Below are 8,523 nucleotides of genomic sequence, written 5' to 3' on the forward strand. Positions count from 1 at the left end.
TCTAATATATGATCATCAAATAATCTAATATATTTTCTAAAAGAGCTCTTTAGTAACATTATTTAATAAACAAATAATCTAAAACTTCTGCTTTAAGCTTAATCTCTTCCATGAGGTAAAACATCAAACACTTTGTTTCTAAACTTTCTATCCAACATAAATATAGAAAATATATAAGAAACTAAGCAAAAAAATAAAATAAAATAAAATAAAATAAAAAATTAAATTAACAGTTTTTACAGAAGACATGAAAAAGAACTCAAATTTTTATGAGAAATTTAAAGAGAAGTTGGGGAAAAGAAAAATATGCGAACACGAATAACTCAAACCAGGAAAAAAAAAGAAAGATGAATAATCTTTTGTTTAAAAGAGATAATTTAGTCTTTTAATTTGTTATTTACATTCCAATTCCAATGGAGTTAAAGATAACTAAGGAGAGGATGAGAGTTAAACTAAATATAATTTATATAATTAGGAGAATTTTATCAAAGTTGTAATATGATAAAGGTAAAAAATACTTAGTATGTGAGCTAAAGGTCTGTATCCCTAAGAAAAATTAGGAAAACGTGCCTAAACCTATAAATAAATAAATTATATCATTTTACCTTTTGCAAATCCTTAAAACCTTAAAATTTGCAATATTTGGTCACTAGTTATTTGTACATTCATTAAGTTTTAGGACATATTTATTCCATGTGACTTTGATATAATAGAAGATGCTAATATATAATACAAAGAGAAAAGCTTAGTATACAAGCGATTAGGGCTTGTAACTATTACAAGTTCATTAACGCCTAATCCACTAAAACGTACTGCAACTCGTACGTTACTTACACGCGCTATACAAAGATCCCGTGTTTGTATAACTACCAAATTTAAAAGATTTGTTTCCTTCTTTGTTTTCTTTCTTTTCAAATTTCATCGTTCTTCTTCTCGCACGTCTTCCCCTGGTTTTTCGATCGTTCTTTTCCTCTCCTTTCTCATTTGTTTGTTCTTCGTCATTGACGTTAGTTTTTCTCTCTGTAACTCCAGCTTCGTTTTGACATGGTGTATTTATAGTTTTTGACATGGTGTATTCTGCAACCTCTCTGTTGTTGATGACCAGTTTGTTCCGAAGGTTGGAATGACCTTTACCACCCTTGAAGATGCTGGAAAATTTTACAGGAACTATACCAAGGTTGCAGGTTTTTCTACAAGAGTTCGGAGCACAAATAGAAAGGAAAACGAGATTAAGAATCAATTGATTACATGTAGCAGAGAGGGAAAATGAAACTCTCATAGTAAAGACTCATTTGATAGAAATTGGAATGATTTTCTGCTAAACTTTGGTCTTGTGGACAACAAGTGGCTTTCATGTAGTGTTGGGTTAAAATCTGCAGCAGAGGTGTAAATTTAATTTTTTATCAGGTGTATTTATAGTCTGTGTTTGGGTGTATTATGCAGATCTCTATGCAGACCGTCATATATGGGTTTCAATCTATCTGATCACCACTTCATATTATAGTACCTGTAAATCAGACATTTTGAATACACCAGAGAGAGTTTAATTAATTTTGATCTTGTGGACAACAAGTGGCTTTCAGGTAGTGTTGGGTTAAAATCTGCAGCAGGGGTGTAAATTTAATTTTTTATCGGGTGTATTTATAGTCTGTGTTTGGGTGTATTATGCAGATCTCTATGCAGACCGTCATATATGGGTTCCAATCTATCTGGATCACCACTTCATATTATAGTACCTGTAAATCAGACATTTTAAATACACTAGAGAGAGTTTAATTAATTTTGATCTTGTGGATAACAAGTGGCTTTCAGGTAGTGTTGGGTTAAAATCTGCAGCAGAGGTGTAAATTTAATTTTTTTATCGGGTGTATTTATAGTCTGTGTTTGGGTGTATTATGCATATCTCTATGCAGACCGTCATATATGGGTTCCAATCTATCTGGATCACCACTTCATATTATAGTACCTGTAAATCAGACATTTTGAATACACTAGAGAGAGTTTAATTAATTTTGGACTTGTGGACAACAAGTAGCTTTCAAGTAGTGTTGGGTTAAAATCTGCAGCAGAGGTGTAAATTTAATTTTTTATCGGGTGTATTTATAGTCTGTGTTTGGGTGTATTATGCAGATCTCTACGCAGACCGTCATATATGGGTTCCAATCTATCTGGATCACCACTTCATATTATAGTACCTGCAAATCAGACATTTTGAATACACCAGAGAGAGTTTAATTAATTTTGGTCTTGTGGACAACAAGTGGCTTTCAGGTAGTGTTGGGTTAAAATCTGCAGCAGGGGTGTAATTTAATTTTTTATCGGGTGTATTTATAGTCTGTGTTTGGATGTATTATGCAGATCTCTATGCAAACCGTCATATATGGGTTCCAATCTATCTGGATCACCACTTCATATTATAGTACCTGTAAATCAGACATTTTGAATACACCAAAGAGAGTTTAATTAATTTTGGTCTTGTAGACAACAAGTGGCTTTCAGGTAGTGTTGGGTTAAAATCTGCAGCAGAGGTGTAAATTTAATTTTTTATCGGGTGTATTTATAGTCTGTGTTTGGGTGTATTATGCAGATCTCTATGCAGACCGTCATATATGGGTTCCAATCTATCTGGATCACCACTTCATATTATAGTACATGTAAATAAAAAATTTTGAATACACTAGAGAGAGTTTAATTAATTTTGGTCTTGTGGACAACAAGTGGCTTTCAGGTAGTGTTGGGTTAAAATCTGCAGCAGAGGTGTAAATTTAATTTTTTATCGGGTGTATTTATAGTCTGTGTTTGGGTGTATTATGCAGATCTCTATGCAGACTGTCATATATGGGTTCCAATTTATCTGGATCACCACTTCATATTATAGTACCTGTAAATCAGACATTTTGAATACAATAGAGAAAGTTTAATTAATTTTGATCTTGTGGACAACAAGTGGCTTTCAGGTAGTGTTGGGTTAAAATCTGCAGCAGAGGTGTAAATTTAATATTTTTATCGGGTGTATTTATAGTCTGTGTTTAGGTGTATTATGCAGATCTCTATGCAGACCGTCATATATGGGTTCCAATCTATATGGATCACCACTTCATATTATAGTACCCGTAAATCAGACATTTTGAATACACCAAAGAGAGTTTAATTAATTTTGGTCTTGTAGACAACAAGTAGCTTTCAGGTAGTGTTGGGTTAAAATCTGCAGCAGAGGTGTAAATTTAATTTTTTATCGGGTGTATTTATAGTCTGTGTTTGGGTGTATTATGCAGATCTCTATGCAGACCGTCATATATGGGTTCCAATCTATCTGGATCACCACTTCATATTATAGTACCTGTAAATCAGACATTTTGAATACACCAGAGAGAGTTTAATTATGGAAAAAAATTTACTTATAATTGGATCAAATATATTTACACCATGTGTTCAATTTCTTAGAACAAGAAGATCAATAAAACCTAGAAGAACATAGAAAAACAGTAAAACATAGTTCTTCGATTTCGAAATCAGAAACAGAAATGTGGAAAATGTACAAGATGAGTAAAACAATAACGTACCTTGAATAATATTTTGTTGATGGTTTCTGCTATTATTCGCGATGAGTTCAAATGTCTCTTCAGTTTGGAATATTGCTCAAAACTTGAGGATTTGTGTTATCTTTGAAGGAGAAGAGGAAGAGTGAGCCATAATGAGCGGTTTTTTCGAAGCGTAATCGTTCAAGTGACGCGCGTGAAATTGACGCTCCATTTAAAGGGAGGGAGTGCGCGTGGATTAAATCTGAGTTGGGCCAACTTGTAAGGATTGTATGCGTTATTTGCTTGTATGTGTAGCGAGACCCCATAAAAGAGAAAGAGAATCCGAAAAATTTATCGGATTAAATGAGTGTGAAATTATAGAATCAATTTCAATAATATAAGAGAAGAAAAGAATATAAAGAATCATATTGAATTGATTGCCTGTGATACTATAGAATCAACACAAGAAAGAAAAAAAAATTTTAAAAATTGTATTAAGTCAAATGATTGTGATATTATAAGAGCAATAAAAGAGACAAAAAGAAATTCAAGAATTGGTGCTAACTAGTATATGTTTTCGTGAGCTTCATAGAATATAGAATAAATTTATTGAGGAAGAGAAAGTCAAATTATATAATTATGTTATGAAACTACTCATTCAAAAAGTTTAAACTAATGGGAGAAGGCAACATTAATGGTTATATCTCTGATACTTTCCTTCAAACAAGAACCTCTTTTTTGATATGAGTGGTTTCATAACATGATATCAGAACTCTATGTCCGAAAGGTCAAGAGTTCGATCCTTGATGAACCCAAAAAGTGAAAAAATAACATAAGACAAATAAAAGAGAAAAGAAAGCCTATACAAAATCAAACAAACCCAAAAAAGAGACTCTTGTTTGAGGGAGAGTGTTAGAAATATAACCATTATAAAAATTATGGATCTTTTAATGCTTACTTTCTCTCTTAAAGTAATTATATTCTTCGATGCTTCTTTCTCTTCCCAATTAATTATAATTTTGAGCATCGAAGAATTAAAAATAGTTTTAATACAAAAAAGAAGAGAATATGAAAAATTTATTGATTTGGATGACTATAAAATTATAAAATACATTCTAATAATACAAGAGAGGAAAAGGATATAAAGAATCATATTGAATAATTGAATGCTTGTGATATTATGGAATCAACAAAAGAAAGAAAAAAAAATTAAATCTTAAGAATTGTATTAAGTTGAATGATTGTGATATTATACTATCAATAGAAGAGAGAAAAAGAAACTCAATAATAAGACTGAAAGTGAGACAAGTTGAGTCGAGTTAGATCAAGTTCAAGCTCGACTCACGAAAATTGAGCTTGGTTCACGGCTCGACTCATTAACAATCGAGTCCATTTTTTAAACTCAAACTCAACTCACTAAAAGCTCACGAGTTGACTCAACTAATATGAACATAATCTATAATTCTACATCAATAAATTATAACTTATATATTTTAAAAAATATTTAAAAAGATCAATTTTATTTATTCTCTATCTATCAATAAATTATAAATTTTTTATTTATGTCTTACATCAAAATTATATATAAAAAATAAATATAAAATTCTAAATAATTAAGATCACTTATTTATATATATAATATTAAAAATATAGATTAAATGCATATAGGATATGTATATATATATAATCGAGCCAACTCACAAGCTAATGAGCTGAGCTTATCCAAGCTCATACTCGACTCATTTAATTTATGAGCTCAATTCAAAGCTCAAACTCGGCTCACCAACTCACGAGTTTAGCTTATCGAGCTATACATTAACGTGTCGAGCTTGACCTGACTCATAAGTTGGCTTGACTCACTTCCAGCGCTAAGTGCTAATTAGTGTATTTCAGAGAATAATACATAAAAATATATGAAGTTTTTTATTAAATAAAAAATATATATAATAATTATCATTATAAATATTTTACAAAGTTATACTTAAAATCAAAATTTAACAAACTTTAGTGTTAAAAATATTAAAAAAAATTAGTATTTATCTTAACTAATTTAGACGATTAGTTGAGTGATCATCTCATTTATCTACTTAAGCAAATATTAAGGATTCGAATTTCACGTTGTGTATGTAACAACTCATTGACTAGCCGCAAACCCTCATGTTGAGTTGGAAAATACAATAGAAAAATAGTATTTGTCTTTAAAGTAGAATAATTTCTCATTGCATAGCAATACTTATATGAAAATTTGTCTTTATTAAAATTTATTCGTGACTTTATTTGTTGGTATCATATTTATTTTTGAAGTTAAAACAATATGGCCAATATTATTATTCATTAAAATTTTACATTTTATGACATGAATTCCAAATTCTAAATTTATAGACTTATACTATTATAAAATAAAATTATTAAATTAATGAATATTCTTTGATAATATTACCAAAATATTATCGTTGAATATTAATTTGTGTGAAGAGAAAGTATAATAATTTTTATTATTCAATATATAATTTATTCTTTTAAAAAACTATTTATTATCTCCTAGATAGGTAAATACATTTTATTCGAATTTTTACACCAATTATTATTACTCCTTATTCGGGATCCCAAGGATAACATTTAGGAGCACCATTGCCCGTAACCCTACATGGACCGTCCTTGTGGATGTCCCAAGTACACTGTTCGCATAAACCACCATCACGTCCAACATCATACCAATTAAAGGTACAGAAGAACAAAGCTGTGTTAATAATGTTTGTAGTGAAATAGAAAGTTCAACTTTGACCAGCTGGAACTACTTTGAACCCTGAATCCCAGTGTTTATCCTTGCATTCAATACCAAGCTGCTGCATATTCGGCAGTTTGTTTTGCATTTTCACATGAACGACATAACGATGAGGAAAATCACGTTGACCACCAATCATACTGGCATTGAGATTGAAAGAAACAAGTATGAGCATTATTACATTCAGTATATGTTTTTTTTTATAATAAATATGCATTTTAAATTATTAACTAACTACTTTTCCTTTTTGGATGAATATTAAATTACTTTATTGATATTAAAGTAAACATGTTGGTTTAATTCATCATTAAATATTCATGCGTTTTTTCCGTGCAAAATTTTAGAGAAAAAATATAAGATTCTTTAAATAAAAAATAAAGTACAAAAAAATATAATATAATAAGAAAAATAAATAAAATTAAATAAGGATAATATTCTTTGAATTTAAAAAAAAGAAAAAAAACTCCCGGATTGTTCAAAACGTGTGTCCAGATAGCGGCGGTTCAGGTTTGCCGCAAAAATATGGGTGCAATCACTCTGGAAGATATTGCGGCGGTTTAAAACCGTCGCAAAACGGAACGACGCAAATCCCCAATTTGCAGTGGTTATGCCAGCGATTGCTGAAAACCACCGCAAAATGTGATGCCCGCACCTTTATGCGCTGTAAATAACGTGTCGCTGGCGAGCTATTTAGCAGGGGTTTAAAATCGCCATAAATCGGCAATTAAACTGCCGCTATTCTGCGCATGCATTGTAGTAAGCTTAATCTCTTCGATGAGGTAAAACATCAAACACTTTGTTTCTAAACTTTCTATCCAACATAAATATAGAAAATACATAAGAAACCAAGCAAAAAAAAAATAAAAATTAAATTAGCAGTGTGTTACAGAAGACATGAAAAAGAACTCAAATTTTTATGAGAAACTTAAAGAGAAGTTGGCGAAAAGAAATATATGCGAACACGAATAACACTACAAGAAATAGTGTAATTATCGACGCCAAAAATCGATGGTCAAGTTTTTCGTCGATATTTTTCGACGGCTTGCCGTCAATAAAATAGAAAAGAGATGATTTGAAATAAAATATTAAAATCGACGACTATGTTGTCTATTATTTTGGCAACCTTCTAACTCCTTACTACTATCGTTACATTATCGACAAAACAGTAGTTGAAAAATTTTTTCTTTTAAAATCAACGAAACGGTTGTCAATTTTGATAATTAAAATATCGACGATTTTTATCGTCGATAAATTTAGACGATAGAGATTTCTTTTGTAAGTTAAATGAATGGTGCAAATTTATTATATAAAATAGACAGCTAAAGTGTTTATTTTTATTTTAACTAAAATTGACGAAATAGCCATCGATTTTTATCCAAAAAAAAAACATTGCTCCCGCGTTTGCTTCCCGCGTCCCTTGTTTTACTCATTTCCCCCAAAATTTAACCCCAACCTTCAAATAATCAAGGTTCAGGATGAGGCTTCTTCTCCTCCAACGCCTGAGAGTAGAGAGCAAAGACGGAGCCATGGTCACGGAGAGAGGCAGAAAGCGGAGCTTCTTCTTCTCCGACGCCTAAGAAAACCCGCCGTCCTCTGCCTGAGAGCAGAGCTGCTTCTTCTTCTCCCTCCGCACCATCCTCTTCATGTAAGTTCCTCTCTCTCGCTCTCTCACTCTATCACATTGTTATTTGTGAATCTGCATGTAAGTTCTTCTTCTTCCACAAATTCGTCGTTGCAACGTCTTTGCCGATCACCGTTGCTGTGTGACAAACCCCATTTGTAGGGTTTATCTTGTATTAACTTTAAGGGATTTTATCACCTTTCACCCACATTTATTCAATGAAATAGCATGGTTTTGTATATTCTCCTTTAACTGTGCTTAAGAGTGAAAACATACTTTTTAGGTCTTAAAATAGATAAATATAATTTACCTTGATTCCATTAGATGCCTTGATATGTTTGTTAAGTGATTTCAGATTTAGGAGGCAAAGATTGGATCAAGGGAATGAAGAAAAAGCATGTAAAGTTGGAGAACTCATGAAGAAATGAAAGAACCGGAAAGCTGTCAAGCCGACCTCTTCGCACTTAATTGACCATAACTTGAGCTACAGAGATCCAAATGATGCGGTTCCAGTTGGGTTGGAAAGCTAACATCCGGGGCTTCGAAACGATATAAGATTTGCCATAGTTGCTACACGTATGGTGGCGCGCACGCGC

General features: G+C 31.6%; 1 long non-coding RNA gene across 1 annotated transcript; it reads left to right on the forward strand.

Annotated features, from left to right (window-relative positions):
* The first annotated feature begins 2,128 nt into the window (after positions 1-2,128).
* Positions 2,129-3,310, forward strand: LOC127747456 (uncharacterized). The gene is made up of 2 exons (XR_008009284.1): positions 2,129-2,300; positions 3,217-3,310. It is a non-coding gene; the product is annotated as an uncharacterized LOC127747456 (long non-coding RNA).
* Positions 3,311-8,523: the final 5,213 nt, after the last annotated feature.

The sequence above is a fragment of the Arachis duranensis genome, chromosome 5 (assembly GCF_000817695.3).
Source record: "Arachis duranensis cultivar V14167 chromosome 5, aradu.V14167.gnm2.J7QH, whole genome shotgun sequence".
NCBI lineage: Eukaryota > Viridiplantae > Streptophyta > Magnoliopsida > Fabales > Fabaceae > Arachis > Arachis duranensis.